An 18,295-nucleotide genomic window follows, 5' to 3' on the forward strand; every position below is an offset into this window, starting at 1 on the left:
AATCACTGCCACTTAATGTCGCACATATACACTTGCATACCCGCTTATGTCTAGGGTTCCCACCTTTTCAAATGGCCAAGGTGGGGCATTTTCGGGACACACATCAGATTTTACAGGCCGACACATACCCACGATCAGTACAAAGGTTAGAACTTTACTTATTTGCCTAAATGAAAGCTTTTTCTTGTAGCAGTTTAGTTGCGTATTCTGTTTCTTGTAACATTTAAGTATTTTACATACAGAAATGACTGTTTTATGCAACTGTCACATGAAATATGGGACATAAGTATTTCCTACAATCACAGGACATTTGCCATTGTATTATATTTGGTCAGGACACAACTGTCCAAAAAGGGACTGTCCCTCGCAAAGTGGGACAGGTGGTAACCCTACTTACGTCTGCTTTAAAGCACCTTAATCACCCTATATCCGACTGCCACTATGTGAATGTGCAAGGTATATATTCTTGATAATTCATGTGGGGAGATGTGCATCATGGTCAGGTGTTTAATCCCAGGTCGTAGGTTCTGCAGGACCGGCTGGAGGCTGAGCAGTCTTGTGGACAACTACTGCTCATACAACTTGTGTCCGAATGTATACAGGACTGGACATCATGTCATGACACCAAGTCTAATGTTTAGAACGGATACTTATCCCATGAGGGATATAAAAAAATTGTGGGGATTGATGACTTTCTTTGTCTTTACGGAGATAAGGTAGGGTTATGCATGCAAGGGATACATAGTTTGCAATCCCGAGACTGCCTAGGGTGAGACTGCCTACTAGATATGGGTAGGGGTCACTATGTGCAGATATGGCTGCGCCTATCTAGCAGCCCGAGTATGGGTCGTTTTCCTGGACGTTCAAGAAGGGGGTGGTGGTGTGCTGTGAAGGGGATGATGGGTATTCAATTATGTATCCAGGTGTGTTGGGGTTGGATGGCTCAGTCCAGGCCAGACCATTATGTGGGTATGTGCCGGTAACATTTTTGTACATGTGTATTGCACTTTTTAATGTTCATATGTTTGTGGGATTGTATTGCAGATGTGAATATTTGTTCTTTGGTTATCTTCCTGATTCATCCACTGCTCCCTCGTAGACCTCCAGTTCACCTATTGTGCATCCAACCCAGTCTCCCCTTGGCAAATTATTACATTACCCATCACCCCCCACCCCCATATTCCACAGACATCATCCATCCCTTCTCTAGTTGATGGCCCATGGCACAGTCAACAGAACACATTGCGTACACTACATATCTCAAGTACTAATATGGTTGTGAGGACTACCCTAGCATTTCTGATCATCCACATGTTGTACTTCTCACACACAGGTACATGCAAATGCTTATCTTTCATGACATGGTAGGTAGACCTGGGTAATACCCGTTCATCTATGGGCCGTCCTGAAAAGGACGACTTGGACCGCGAATGGGCAGATATCACACGAATGCTCTGAACATTGGTAGCATTGCCACCTATTCATATGACCAGGATGGGATATTTTTCGGGACACACATCAGAGTTTACAGGCCAACACATACCCATGGTCAATACAAAGGATAGTACTTTAGTTTTATGCCTAAATGTAAGCTTTTATTGTTATAGCAGTGTAGTTGCTTATTCTGTTTCGTTTACTTGTTTATTCTGTTTCTTGTAACATTTAGGTATTTTATATACAGAAATAAGTATTATATGGGACTATTACATAAACTATGGGACATAATTATGTCCTACAATCGCAGGACATTTGACATTTATAATGGTTTTGGTATGGACACACCTGCCTAGAGGGGGACTGTCCCTCACAATGTAGGACAGGTGGTAACCCTAACCATTGGGCTAGGGTTAGCAATTGACGGCGCTCTAACACGATGCATTTCACTTCCACTTGGTATAACTATCAACACTACAATGGAATACGGGCACAGGGTTTTAAATATCATTTGTTCGAGGGACGGGGACTCAATATTCAGCTACGTGCCTTTATGTTTACTTTTTATTTTGGTGTTTGCAAAACTGTCTTGTATGCTTTGTATACATTTCAGTATCCATGGACACTGACAGGAGTGATTACTATTAGATGCAGGCTGTACTAGTCAGCATTTTAGGTTGAGCTATTGCAGCCGACATGTTCACGCCTACGTGCAGCGTTTAGACATGCCCCCTGCACTCGTATACGTTTCCTATGCACGTGGCCGTTATGGCAGTGCGCCTTCATTAATAAGCATGTGGTGCTGCAGTGCCATCTCTACACCACACGGTTGGCGCAAGGCTAATGCCATCCTTGCGCAGAGCTTCATGAATCCTGGGAAATAATTAAAATACAATTTTACAGTATTACAGATATAACAGGGAGAAAAAAAAACATATTACAATTTACATTTTTTGTAGGATTTCTTTAATCTGAAACTAGAAAGAAATTTACAGTTGGTAGTATGCTACATCATTACCTTCTTTGATAAGATTCTAGTACCCTGTATAGTAAGATTACACTAATAAATGTGAAGATTGGGTTTTGCAAAGATTTTGTCATTTTAGTATTTGGGGAAATATACTGTTTAAGGTGGTTTGCTCCTGAGGCAGGTACAGGATGAATTGTCTAGATAATGTATTTTTAGGGCTACTTTAAAAGTTTTTGGGTGGTCAATTTGGGTTATTTCAGATGGAAGGTTATTCCATAGCCTAGCTATGGTATGGGAAAACAGACATTGTCCTGCTCTTTTGTTGGGTTTAGTTGCAGTAAGCATCAGTTTACAGGAAGACCTTAGTGTTTTAGTGAGGGTGTATGTTTGTAGGATTGACCTAAGGGCAGGGCAGTCGTTTGGTTTAGAAATTAGTTTGTGGGCTAATGTTAGTTGGGTGTATTGTAGATGGTGGGAAAACTCTAGCCATCTTAGCTTGGTGATGGCATGGCAGTGATGAGAACGGTGTGGTTTCCCGGAGGTGAATTTGGCTATTTTGTTGTAACAGGATTGTAATTTATTACAAAGGGTTGTGTACAGATTAGTAAAAAATGACACTACCATATAGAAGGGAGGGGATGAGTAGGGTATTGCTAGTTTTATTTTGGTATATTTATTCAGGAAGAGTTTGTGGTGATATAGTTTACCTAGTTTGAAATGGGTTTTCTTTATTGCAGTTAGGATGTGTAGTTCATATGTGAGTTTTTCACCTATTGTTATACCTAGTAGTTTGGCTGTTTTCACTAGTTCAATTTATGTGCCATATTTAGCCAGGATTTTGAAGTCAATGTTGGGTGGTTTTGTTGAAAAAAGTAAAAGTTTAGTTTTTGGGGGGTTTAGCATAAGTTGTGCATCAATAAGCCATGATTCCCTAGAAGTAAAGGCCTGTTGTGTAACTGTGAGGAGGTGTGAGAAATTTTTAGAGGTGGATATCAGTGTTGAATCATTGGTGTATTGGATGATATTCTGGATTGGGGGGCTTCGTGCAGGTCATTGATGAAGATATTGAACAGTAGTGGACCTAAAATGGATCTTTGTGGTACTCCTATATTGTTAGGTTGGTAATGGGATTGTGCATTCAACCATTTTGCTGATTGTTCCCTGTTCTGTAGGTAAGAGATAAACCAGCTGAGGGATTTTGGGGAGCAACCTAGTGTTGGTTTACTAGCTTAGTATGTGACACTGCGTCAGAAGCCTTAGATAGGTCTAGTAAAATTACTGAGGTAGGATGGCCTGCATCCAAGCCTTTGTTGACAGAGTCTGTGAAAGATAATAGGGCAGTAATGGTGCTATGCCCTGGCTGGAAACCGTGTTAGGTAGGGGATAGAACAGCATTATTTGAGAGGTGTTTAAGTAGTTCTGAGTGAACACACTTTTCCAAGATTTTAGATAGTGGAAAGAGTATAGAGATAGGGCAGTAGTTAGAAAGATCATAGGAGTTTCCCCCTTTGTGAAGTGGGGTAAGGATGGATTTTTTTCCATAGGAGAGGAATGTAAGATTCAGAGAGATCAATTTATGAGAATGGTAACTGGATATGCTATTGCGCTAGCTGCTATTTGCAGATATTCTGGGGGAAGATTATCTGCAGACAGTGGGCAAGGTTTGAGTTGTTTTAGGAATTTCAAAATCAGAAAGGTGGGTACAGGTTGAATAGTGAAGGAGTTGTCTGGTTGTGTAGCGGAGTAATCTGCAGGGAAGGGGGGTTCTGTTGGAGGTGGGAAGTGTATGTTTGAGGTGGATGGGCAGTCTTTGAGTAGCTTTTGGATGGTAGAGATGAAGTGGGTATTAATATCTTGGCAGATTTCTTGCGGGCTTTTTTCTGGTCCAGGGGATTGGTTTTGGATGGTGCCTGGGTTAAATAGAGAGGAAACAGACTTCCAATTTTTTTTGGGGATTGTTATATGAGGTGGGTAGTTTAGCAGATAAATAATCCATCCGCATTCAGCATACTGTGTAAAATTAATGAGATCACCTCCCTCTAGCTTATCTGTATTACACAAAACTTGAATTCATAACTATCATTAGTTTTAGTTACATGTTTCAACAGTCCATTTTTCACATTATTTTTAATTTATATATATGATTGGGGATTCTACCTCTAAAATGTACGATAATTTTACCATCATATAAAATGCACATTTAAAAACAAGTGATTTATAAACAATATATACAAGGTTTACTATTCAAACTCTGAACATTCATACATCAAAAATGCAGGATCTTCAGTTGGAAATGCCAAAATTCACTGATTCCAAAACTCATAATATTGAATACAGGTCTTGCCCCCCTTCCCATAGGTCCCATTTTAGATCTTGTTTCAGTGCTTGTGTAAGCCATGTGCTTCATGATTTAAAATTTCAGGGTTGTACTTGATTGCTGTTGCGGATTTCAATGTTTCTGCTTCATATCTTGCATTTTTGACTACAAATGCTCAGAGTTTTGATAGTAAACCTATATATACAATGTTTGAAGTATTTCAGACTACATCAAGCATTTATTTGTACAGATTATCCTTTGCTCAACAGATAAATTGTTCCACATCAGCTGTATGTTTACATATGGGGCTGCTCCATCAGGGATGTCTGACCATTGTTTTTGACCACAAAAATATAGGGTCTATATTATAACATCAAAGTCTAAAAACATTGAATGTTATAATATCGACCCCGTTTAATCGAAACACCAGAAAACCGAACAGTCAGAATAGCGAATTTTTTTCTAGGGAAAAAAATCACTGTTCCAACAAACATACACACAACTCAAGCACACCAAAATAAATAATCCACACACATACACTTCATGAAACCCTACACTAAACCAGACATACACCACTAGCTACCCACTTACCTTAACCCAACCCTAACCCTAAGGTCCCTAACTATCGCACACTCACCTTACTGCTCCCTAACCCTAACTCACCTACCCCACCCTAACCTTCACGTCCACACAATCGCACATTTACCTGACCTGCGCCCTAACTCTAATTCACTTAACCCGCCCCTAACCCTAAAGTCTGTCACTACCGCACACTCACCTCACCTGCGCCCTAACCCTAAAGTCCCTAACTACTGCACACTCACCTTAACCCAGTCCGTTCGCTTACTTACCTTAACCTGGTCCGTAACCATCGCACTACACTTACTTGAACCCAATCCGTAACCTCCGTTCACTCACTTCCCTAAACCCGGTCTGTAACCATCGCACCACACTGCTGTAAACAGCAAAACCATGGACTACCAAAATCTTACCCTAGGTAGAATTTTGATGTTCCGAGGCTTTGCTATTCTCAGCTTTCGCACTAAAGGGTTTGATATTATAACATTCGAAGTTTTTGAACTTCGATGTTATAATATAGACCCAAAAATATGTTAAGCCATTTATGTGTATAGCATAGAAGTTGTTTCCAGTATTTTCTTTTTTTTCCAAAGGTGAAAGTTGGTGCAGTCCCTACAATACATGCACTTCCAGGAATAGATGTTTATATAGTATGAGAAACTGATATTATTTATAAAAAAGTGAGTTGCAGTCTTAATTTATTATTTACATAACTAACATTGCATAATTTAAATTTTTAATTTTCCTGCACAGACTTTATCCATGATAATATCCAAAAACATTGCCAATTGCAAGGAATGGCTAGCTTCACACATCATATTTAAATAATTAATACAAATTTCAAGGGAGCTGGATCTGCCTCTCTAGATTAAAAAGATATATTGTACAAATTTGGAATAAAATAATTGATGGCATACAATTGCATAGGTCTCAAAATGACCCCCCCCTTTCTACTACTAATACATTTACATAGCTATTGATGCACATGCTCTGTCCATTTCTGCTCCAGTTCAATATAAATACAAATATTCATTAAAAACAAATATTTTATTTATTATGTAATATTGATTCAGTTAATGTACAAATAAAATTAGCTTTAATGTTAGAAACATCACTGTGCATACATGCTTACACACACACACACACACACACACACACACACACACACACACACACACACACACACACAAACACATTCTATGTGTGTGTGTGTGCACTTTCTATTTCATAAGCGTTAGGTATAACAGTGAATAGAGCATATATGTCTAATAAAAAAAAGTATTTTGAGATGTGATATTATTTAAAGTGCAGTCATGCATTTCTGTAAACAATGTTTTGTATCAGTAAGAAATGAAGATATTTGATCTAAATTTGGTCTCACCATTTTACAGCATAAATAGTGAAGGGCTCATCCGACCAACCCAAATATAATACAATAGGTCTCATGGGTGGCTACAAGGAATGTTTAGGCATTTATGGTAAGCCATATGTCAATGGCAATGTAAGTTCAGAGGCATAACATTACTCACAAAATTCAAGAGAATAACATATGTATGTCATTTAAGAAGTTCTTTACTTTTTCTACAATCATATTAACTTTGAATCTCTTACTTTCTGTGAATGTTCTAAACGCCAAGGTATCACCAATAAGTGAAAAAAAATCCTCAGTACTTTTGTTAAAAAAGAGATACTTTATTCCATAAAATGATATGTTAAGCGCTTTCACCCACTGCAATGTGGGCTTCTTCAGAACATTGCAATTTGAAATACTACGGCTTAAATTTAAAAGTTGGCGCCAAACTTTTTTTCCTTTAAAGCTGTATACACATTCAATTCCTGCTTCAGCATAAAAGTGTATCCATTTGTATATGCTCCTTAATAGCACTCAATAAACTCAAAATATACTAAATTACATAAAATTTACTTATAAAATAACTTAAGAAATTACTATTGTTATTATTGAACATTACCAGCTGAACTGAAGAGCTTTAAGGGTGTTGACTTCACATTCCATTAAATTGCCTACTGTTTTTTTCTCCTTTATTTTGTAATATAATTGATATATTTCCCTCGTCACTATTTTTTCTTATATATCTGCATATGGATGGCTAGGAGGTATCAATGTACTTTTATTCTTTATTATAGTCTCTGCTGTTTTCTTGTATGGTATCTTAATTTTGTCTTGGAACATGAAGGCCAGATTTATTTTTCTTACAAACTTCTTTATTTCACACAAGCAGTCTACCAAATCAAATATGGGGGTCGGTATATACTTCACCCCTTTAGATAACAACTTAAATTGTTAAGTACACACCGGTAGACTGGAATAGTTATAAATTTTAAAATTATTACAAGTGTATATATTCCTATTGACTGTGATACTACTGACTTGCTGGAAATTACCATATTCCATGTTTAATTCCACCTTTTCCCCTTCCCCCAATAGTGTTTTTTCTGCTTTGTTTTCTTGTAATACTGATTCTGTGGTCTGTCCATTTGTTCCCTGTACCCATATGGCCATCCCTGTTGTTCCACATCCCTCTTAAAATGTGATCCACCATCCTTATAATACATAGCATCTTGAGAATTTCTTACTGTATATTCTCTATTTAAAACTTTATTTTAGTCGACATGCGTTTTGTTAGATTTCTCTCTATCCCACATATATGCCTGACCCTTATTATATTGTTCAACATCTCTTAAAATCTTCTTATGCTTCCTTTCATGATTTTATGTATCCTGTTTCCTACAACTGAAAATTGTTTCATATATAGCCTCTCACATTCAGAATATAACAAATCATTGGTTATTCTAGTGTTGAGTGTTTCAAATTCCTGTACCAACTGGCAAAGTTTCTCATCATTACATTTTATAATCAATTTCATGAAGTTAAACCCACATTCATTAAAAATTGGTTAAACTCTGTTATGCTTGTATCTGTAATACCAATCCCAATGGGCACTTTAAAAAATCTTAAGCCCATGGGAACAATTTTCAAAGTTAAACATTTGTGTAAATACACATTGTCTACTTTCAATCCATTGATTCCATTTAATTTTTTACCTAGTAAATATATCATGTCCTTCAATGTTCCATCATTTTCATTTTAGGAAGGAATATTCCCTTCCTGTCTTTGTGAAATTTTATCAAAATTACAGTTTCTAGTTAAAAACTTATTTAAATGCACATCCTTATTTGCAGTCCCTACTCCACCAACATTCTAAGTGGGATGTGCATTTTGAAAAACAGTACCTTTATCTTTATTGGTTGTACTACCAGTATCAGTAGAATAGGTTTTCAATGGTATAACTCTCTTCGGTTTGGCGCCCGTGCGTTTCGCCTCTTCCTCTTCATCATATAATGAAAAATCAAAAGTGAAGTCAGAAATATTGATTTTACTGCTGTTGCCTTGCTGAATGACGTCTAAGCCATTTCCTAGGTCAATAGAGCTTCTCCTTACACCTGAGCCCTGACCATTAGTAATGCCAAAACTGTCACTGACATCATCATTACTTTGCATATGGGGCTGCTTGCCCCTGTTGTCATTGTAATTGGTTTTGATGGTTATGGACTCCTGTTCAGTCTGAATTACAGCGTTGGTATTGTTTCCACAATTAGAATGGCAAACAAATCTGTGCAGTTTATCATTACCATTGGAAACTGCTTGTTCATCCATCTTTTCAGCTGTCCTTGCCGGACCCATGAACAGTTCTAAGAGGCGACTGACTTCCCCTTTCAATGATGCGACCTCCGCTTGTAAATTGACAAGGTCTTCTATCTCTGCTTCTGTATTTTGAGGTGGATTTTCACTGATGACATCCATGGCTGGCAACTACTGAATACATACTATGGTTGAACACAACGAATGTACTAAATACCAAGGTATCAACAATAAGTGAACAAAATCATCTGTACTTTTGTTAAAAAAGAGAGATTTTATTGCATAAAAAGATATGTTAAGCACTTTCACCCACCGCAATGTGGGCTTCTTCAGAACATTGCAATTTGAAATATTATGGCTTAAATTTAGAAGTTGGCACCAAACTTTTTTCCTTTAAAGCTGTATACACATGCAATTCCTGCTTCAGCATAAAAGTGTATCCATTTGTATATGCTCCTTAATAGCACTCGATAAACTCAAACTATACTAAATTACATAACAATTGCTTATAAAATAACTTAAGAAATTACTACTGTTATTACTGAACATTACCAGATGAACTGTATTGAATTAATACTGTAATGATATAATACCAAAAACACTATTCAATATAAGTCAATACAGAATAAACAATCCCCAGGATTCATGAATCCTCCGTGTAAGACTAAATTAGTCTTACATGGAAACGCCAGTCTGAGAATAAGATGGCAGTGCGCCATGCATATTAATGAGGGCGCACTGCCTCAACTCTAAGGCTAACACGGAGCGTGCACGAGTGCAGGGGGCGTGTTGGACTGCTGAGCAGTCCAAAAATCCATGCCCTTGCAAGTCTCTCAATTGAGAAATATCAACTGACATGAGCAAGTCCCCTCAAATGTGTACATACCCAACACTACACTCCCCCACATTCTAACCCCCTGTACAATTATAAAATGTAAAACTTTTATTTTTTTTTATTATTCCCGATATAGCTGCCTGTATTTGCGCATGTTTGCACGTTTGCCCATTGCTTAGCTACAGTTAGCAGTTTAGACATCGACGAGGATAATAAGAAACGTATATGGAAATTAAGCAAAATAGCAATAGCATAGTGGTAGAGCCTCCGCACAAAAAGGAGGCATTCCTGGTTCGAGTCCCACCACTCCCCTTTCTATTTTCTGTTGGGAATCTGTATATAAAAATAATTCCTGACATTTATCATTTAAATTTTAGTAAAAAGCATTGAAATGGCCTATGTAGTAGTGAACAAATTTTATATATATATATATATATATATATATATATATATATATATATATATATATATATATATATATAAGAAGGTGAAATGGTTATGCATACTGATGAATGCATAAGTAATGTATCTTAAGCAATGTGAAGCACTGCTAAGCAAGGTTTACCAGTATTAAGCACATTTAAGCATAATTGCTCATAGCTTAGCACTGCTTTAACTAGTGCAATAGCTTTGCATGGAGCTGCGCATCATGCAAACTAGCACAAACAGAACCTGTTTGTGCGTAGCTGTGCACCGCGCTAACTAGCACAACGTTGGGCAACGTCGAGCAACGTAGCGCACCGTAGAGCAACGTTGAGCAACGTTGGGCAAAGTTGAGCAAAGGCAGCTAAACACAGCCACACCTTCTAGCCGGTCTGGCCAGTAGTAAAATAAAAAGCAATGACAGGCCTCAAACCAGGGATACTGTGCACCATAATCACAGTGCTGAACCACTAAGCCATGACAGCTTTTCATATGCATGCCCTTTCAACACACGCATACATATCGATGGAAGTTTACCCATTGCTAAGCAGGTGTGCTTTCAGCTGAGTTTTTTCAAAACCGGCCAGTCACAGATAAGTGTGGGAAATGAGGCATATTTAAGCTCCATAGGCAGAAATACTTGCCATAACTGGTTGCAGCTCCCATCTGCAGTCTGCATGGCTGGTGTTGGAGAGGGCTCTCAATTTTGAGCGCAACGTTGGGGCATTGAGGAGTCAAAAGTAATGGTTTGGCTCCTCGTCCATAATCATGAGGAGAGACTCCTGCAGGGCCAGTTCCAGGGCACCCAATACAAAGCGGAAGCCTGGAACCATCTAGCTCATGATCTCACCAGTGCCACAGATGTCCCTGGGACTGGTGAGCAGGTCAGACACCACTACTCAGACCTGAAGAATTGCAAGGAGGACTGACTGAAGCAGTGGATACAGGAGGCTCGTGGGATGGAAAATGCCCCACTACTGAGTAGGTAGCCATGGAATGAAGTATGTAAGAATTGCTATTGTAGTCTATATTATGGATAGGTATGTCTCAATATCACTTCATTTACTTCACAGCTGCAGGTGTCTGTGTTGCGAATCAGCAAGCCTATGCAGATAGGCTGCTAAGGCTGCGCCATCAGGCAGGTTAGTAATTATTCTGCATGTATTGTTATATAAAATAAGTGAGAGATCCTGAAAAAAGTGTTGTAGCCCAATAATAAAGGTATAATAAGTATTGAATAACTTCTCTGCATGCACTGTTATATAAGATAAGTGAGAGATCCTGAAAAAGAGTGTTGTAACCCATTAATAAAGGTATAATACGTCTTGAATAAGTCTTCTGCATGCACTGTTATATCAAATAAATGAGAGAGCCTCTAGAAAAGTGTGTTATGTAATTAATAAAGGTATAATTCCTGGATTGTGTCCATGTCACTTTCTTTGATATGTTGTTGTACTCTTGCATTATTGAAATAGTACTGTTGTATTAAACGCTGTCAACTCACACTTGGGTAGGCCCATATAAAGTGGATGAAGGGAGTGCCAATAGCTGTTAAGCATAAATACAGTCTTCAACTGTTGGTTCATGGCCGGCATGTACAGGTTAATCTGACACATGAGTAGCTTGTTATTGTGTTCCCCAGAAATGTCAGTGTGCTGCTAGATATGTAGGCGGCTGTTAAAATATAACTGATAATGTCACCTGACCACATCTAGATATGTAGATATATAAATATAAATATAAATATTATATATAAATACGTAGCAGTAACATCTGCATCCTGGACAGTTTGTATGTCAGATACAGGTCAGGTATATAAAGAACTAGCAAAACCCATTTCACAATTTAACAGACATTGCCTAGTGTAATAATACATGTAGGGGATATATACCTGCAGTCAATAGGAATGTAGTGTAAACTATAAGTATATATAAGTCGTTAATGGAGGTATCTTTTTACACCCTATGGTATGTGCATAAACAATACAATTCCACACCTCAATGGGTCTGTCTAATCTCAAAACATTTGTTAGGACATATGTCCTATTGGTTTATAAATATCTGCATTTACTTTGATGCATGTGCCCTGTTCAAATACCACAATCTTGGTGGCCTGTTGCCACCAATTAATCCTGCTTGCTGTTGGAATGTCCACTGTTGTTCTATATATGCATGTGTTATGCTTGCTGTTCAACTGTTAGAACTCTGGTGTGTTGGGTTAATGGGAATACTACTGCATGCTGTTACAACTAATTTGGAATGCTGTTGGCTGTTGCCAACCCATATTGTCATTAAACCCTCCTAAACATAGAACGTATGGGAATGCCGGTCCCAGCGGATCCACCTGTCCCACCTCAGCTGGTGATGGCACCTGGCACCAGCAGATCTGGTGCCCAGCCCGGGACCTTCTCCTCCGTTGGGCCTGTGCCACCTTCGGGTGGAAGCACTGCAAGGAATGGGGCTCATCCCCTCCATGCAAGTGTGGGCGGAGGAGGGCCACCTCTCACCCTCCAAACGGTCTGGGCTGTGGTGTGTAGGGAGATCCAGCATTCTGTCACTGATCCTCTATGCCAGCTTGAGGCACAAGTGGGGTGACTCACTGCTGAGCCTGCCCCTCCTATGCAGCCCCCAGCACAGCCACCCTCTGGGCTGTGAAGGTGCAGTGGTGACTGCCCATGGGTGGGAATCTCAGTTCCACTGTTGCCATCTGTGGGCTCATGGGCTTGTGGTTTCCAAACATCCTTCCCTGTCAATGTTGTTCACCCCCCAAATGTGTCATATTCCGCCCTTGTATGCGTCTTGTTTATCCTGTCTGTTTACCTCCCCAACCTACCTCCCCAAATATACCTACCCCACATTCTACTCTCACCTGGAAAAGAAAAAGGGGCAATCTGCTCCAAAAAAAAATGATGCCCCATACATAGCTGCCCATTTTGCACACATGTCTGCTGGACATATAAAATGTAATTTAATTGGCAGTACAACATACTTTGTTGTCCTCACCCCTCTCTCAGGGGTGGAAGGTTTCATATTTCCCTCCAAAATTATTGCATATGCACAGCTGTTGCTGTAAAAGAAATGGGCAGCTATGGTCCTTCCCTACACCCATCCTGCACATCCTGAGCTGTTTTCCCTACTGTCTTTCCCTCTTTGTGCCCCTTTTTCACCACTTTCCTATCTCCCCATTTTCTTTTCTTTCAAAGAAATGAGCGTGAGGGTTAGCGGGAGTAAGCACTTTTAAGCAGTAGTTAGCGGGTTTGAGCGAATGTGCGCTTGTGTGCACTTGTGTGCACTTAGCTAAGTATTGCTAAGCTTCGCACAGAACCACGCAAACCCACTTACAACTGCTTAAAAGTGCCTTAGTCACCCTGCATGTGAGGTCCCTTGTTCTGCTCAACAGCAAAATAAAACACCTCTGTCAGTCTCGAACCCCGGATCTTGGATACACTAGACTGCATGAAGTACCACTAAGCCACAGTATATTTTCAGCAGGTTATTGCTGAAATACATCTATCATGCATCAGAATGAGTGAATGCAAATGAAAAATAGGAATGCCATAACACAAAACCTGTAGTGTGGAACTTTACCAGCAGTTGTCGGGAATTGCATTACATGACTGTGATAAGAGAACCAGTCATTCTAGCAGTAAATATTGTTACAGCAGCACTTTACAACTCACACACAGTGTCATAGCATGACAAAAAGTGGCATATCTGATTAGGGCAGAGGACATACATCCCAACTGTGACTACATTTCAGGGATGTCCCTGATTTTGAAACATATGTTAGCTGTGTCCCTCTGAATCCCCTGAAAATTACTGACATTAGGGAGAAAGGTGGGGTATTACACCTAATGAATAATGACAATATGTAGGAGTTAGACACCGCTTGTACTTCAGAAAAGGTGTAGTAATCCATATGCACTGGTTCTCCCGAAGTCTCCACTTACTGTCTCTAATATTTTGAAGGTGTACCCCACGTTTGCCTACCTTTACCTCACTCTGTTCAAATATGTACCTGAGTGTTTCAGAGGCCTGGCCGAGGCAGAAACACACAGGCATATCAGCTTTTCTGCTGTTACACACTGTGCAAATAGCTTTGGAATGAGTTCCACAAGCATACCTTATGTAGGAGTACAACACTGAAATAAGAAAGGATGTAGCCATGTACTGATAGCAAACAACTGCAACAATGCCATTGTACCAGTGCTGAAAAGACCTGTGCATTGCACAGACAGGGAATAACAGCCTAACGTCTGGCTACCATCTGGATAGGTCCACAGTTGGGAGCTATGCAGACAGACTACTTGCCTTGCTAAACTAACAGGTACACAGCAACCCTTTAAGTCCAGCAAGATAACATTCACACAATAATACATAATGCTCTCTGCATGTCTGCATCCTCACCCAAATGTACAATATACCTGTGTGTTTAGGGCCTACCAAGGATGTAGGTAGGCATACTCAGTACTGGAATTGTCCAGTTTTCTTGAGCATCCTGTGCAAATGTCAACAATAAAAAGCACAAACTCTGCAGAAGTGAGTACATTAATATTCACAGTATAGCAGTTCACAAACAGTTCATGTGCCAAATGAATACATCTCAATAACTACTTTTGTATGGCAGTTAATTGTATAAGTAGAAAAGAGACTACATACTCCCGTGTATCATGTGTTAGAATTTGTAGGGGTGAGTACAATTCTACACTGACAACTGTGTACTGGAAGTGGCAACTTTCAGGTCTGAGTACAACATTTAAATCACTGGCTAAACCCCTAGCTTCTGATATAAGAACTATACCAACCTTCTGACTTAAACAATGGTGTCCACTGCAAACAAGCATGGGCCCCATTTTGGAAAGCTGAAAGGGCTACACCTACCTGACTTAGCAATTTATAGCATTGGGTTGCTATGACAGTGAGTAGTGCAATTACCACACAGCAGGCTGCATGCAGTTATGAAATGGTGGCCACCAATTTGTGCAGAGGCCATCACATGCACATGTGCAGATACCTATAAAAGCAGGCTGTACTTGCTGCCCACTCACGCAATCATTCCATTGCAGATATTGAGAGAGAGAGAGACAGAGAGAGAAAGAGAGAGAGATTGAGACACACACCCACATCAACAGAAAAAAAAAGCCAAAGACACATGGAACATAATACTACCAACAGATACAAAGGAAAGGTATGTAACAGATATGCATTTACTGGCATGTAGTAGATGTTTTTGAAGAGTACTCTACATACTTTGAAACATCCATATGTGGCAGCAGTACATATCTATGCACAGATGCCCTGCATAACTACTGCCATGGACAAATCAGTGTGTAGCTGTTTGCAGTGGGACATAACTGTGACATATGTAGCAAAGCATTAAATGTCAAACATCTGATCTATGTTATCTGTGTTCTATACAGTAGTGTGGACAATGCCTGTTTGGGGGAGTAGCGTATGCAGCTGTATAAACATGGATGTGACAGAGTAACACATGCATGATAGTCATATTAACGTGTAGCTTAGCATTGGCAACTGCTGTACCAGGTTAGTATGCTAATATACCATTTGCAGCTATATATACACCCTCTAATATTACTGTGTGCTCACATGTGACACCTGTTCATGTTGTAGCAAGGCCCAACAGGTCAACCGTGAGGTCCAGGGACCTACAACAGTGTGGACCTTGTGTGTGTATGGCACACACATATGGAGAGATATATCTGTGTCAGATATATTAGCATCTGTACATGTGCATAGAGCAAGGGACATACTGCAACTGTTTGTGAAGGGTGGGCATATATATGTTGGTGAAAGTTGTTATGTGCATATTTGTATGTAGGTTGTAGTGTGTGGCAAACAAGACAGTATACAGTGCTGGCATATGACATGTGGTGGTTAAACGCGGTGGGTGTGATTTGTTAGGTTTGCAGTGTTGCAGCCAGTGAGGCCTGCTAAAGCTACATGGGCTGAGAACACCTTCAATGTATTTCGCACAAGACTGTGCAATATTATTACATAACTGTATACCTCACATCCTTCGCATAATTGATATTCCCACCATGAAAGGTGGACTGTATATGTGCCTATATGTATATCTATATGTACACCAATGGATGTTTATATGTATGTGTATATATAATATATGTATATATATATATATATATATATATATATATATATATATATATATATATATATATAGAGAGAGAGAGAGAGAGTCATATTTACTGCGACAGATGCCTGGTGACAAAGCCATGGCCTCAAACTCAATGTCAGAAATGCATTGACATCCCTTTTGGTAAAAACTCTGTACCCATGAACTACCACATAGGTGGTAGTCTACTTAATGCCAAAAGTGTGATAAGAGACCATGGGACACAGGTGGACAGTAGTCTCCCCTTTGATAATCACAGTGCCACACTAGTCATGTAATCTGTCTACGTGGCACACCTCATCACAAAAGGTGTGTCATCCTGGGAAAAAGAGGTCAGTGTTCCCTTCTACTCATCACTCATAAAATCCATTATAGAGTACAATGCCCCTTTTGGTATGTACCTCACAAGACATCTACAGCAACTGGAAAGGCCACAGACATACCTCACAAAGAGTATTATCAGCCTCAAACAGATGCCCTATGCAGACCACCTCACAAAACCACAGCTAGACTGTGTCGCATACTGCTTACCCAGAGGTGACCTCTGCCTAATATACAAAGATATGTCAAACCCAGAGCTGTTGGACATGCTCTACATAAACATATCACAATCCCTACAAGCTACATGCTCTAGGGACCTAAACCTTGTCATCTCAATAAACAGAACATGCTGGAGGGATAGATTCCTATCTCAGAGACATCCCATACTCTGGAACAAACTACCTGTCAATAGCAAACAAAGCACCTCATTAGCACTCATCATGAATAATCTTGATGATTGGATGGGAGATAGGATATACACCTTGGGAATCACCTCTGTGGCTCTGCTTGACAGGGGCACATGAAATTAAATTACTTGGGTGTCAAAGGCCAGGGTACCATCTGGCTAGGCTTCTATAGGCCCTAGGGCCAATAGCCTATTACCTACCTATGAACCAATACACACCCACATGTACTTGTTGCAATAATTGCTATGTGAGGTTGACTGAGTGTGATGGTGAATGTGTTGCTGAATGTGTCAAAGTTGTGTATATGTGGGATAGCTTAGTGGGAAACTGTTTCTGTCATGGTATTTTGTGTCCTAGCTCTGATCCCAGCAAAAGATGTGTATGCTATTGCTAGGCAGAAAAAGCAGTATGGCATATGGTCTGACATATTTCCTTGGTGTTAACTGGGGTGTGCCAGTGGAGGCTAAAGCAGTACATGTATGCTTATTGATTGGTACTGCTGGTGAATCTAAATCCTGTATGAACTGTAGTACTACCTGAAGCTGTAGGCCTAAACAGCACAGTATGGTGTATGCCCACATTGCTTGGAACCACTGTTTTGGGTGTTCCCTGTAGTCATCACAGATTACATACCTCAGGCATAAGGTTTTGTAAGTACTGACACACAGTACTGTATGTTACACACGTAAAGCTCATCTGGGTTGCCATACCTTTGTGTCTTGTATGTATGTTTGATGTGTGTGTGGGTATGCCTGTAACGTGCCCTTGGTCATATGTGTGTTACAGGATATAAGTGCGTATCTACCAACATGTATAGTCTAGTACAGCAGTATGCCACCTATATTCACAAATGTGCACATATTTTAGGTAGGGGGTTGCCATCAACAACTAGTGTGGTATACTGGTAATACTGTAACTGGACTTTACAATCATTGCAATGGATGACATATTTATTTATGCATTAGCTTGATATATACCTCCTGTGCCTAGGTGGTGCATTGTGCCGCATACAGTGTGCCATGTACTGTTGTATAGTCTTACATAGTGGTTTCTCTTTGTTGCTGTGCAGAACATGGTTTAATATATAGAGCGTGCCAGGCACTGTCAGGCAGTTGTGGGTTGAGCACTGATATGTGGTATTGAAAGTGTGTATCCTCTGACAGCCAATAGGTTGCTATATATTGCAGTTCAGTGA

Source organism: Protopterus annectens, chromosome 3.part0, assembly GCF_019279795.1.
Source record: "Protopterus annectens isolate FY-2018-M chromosome 3.part0, PAN1.0, whole genome shotgun sequence".
In the NCBI taxonomy this organism is placed as follows: Eukaryota; Metazoa; Chordata; order Ceratodontiformes; family Protopteridae; genus Protopterus; species Protopterus annectens.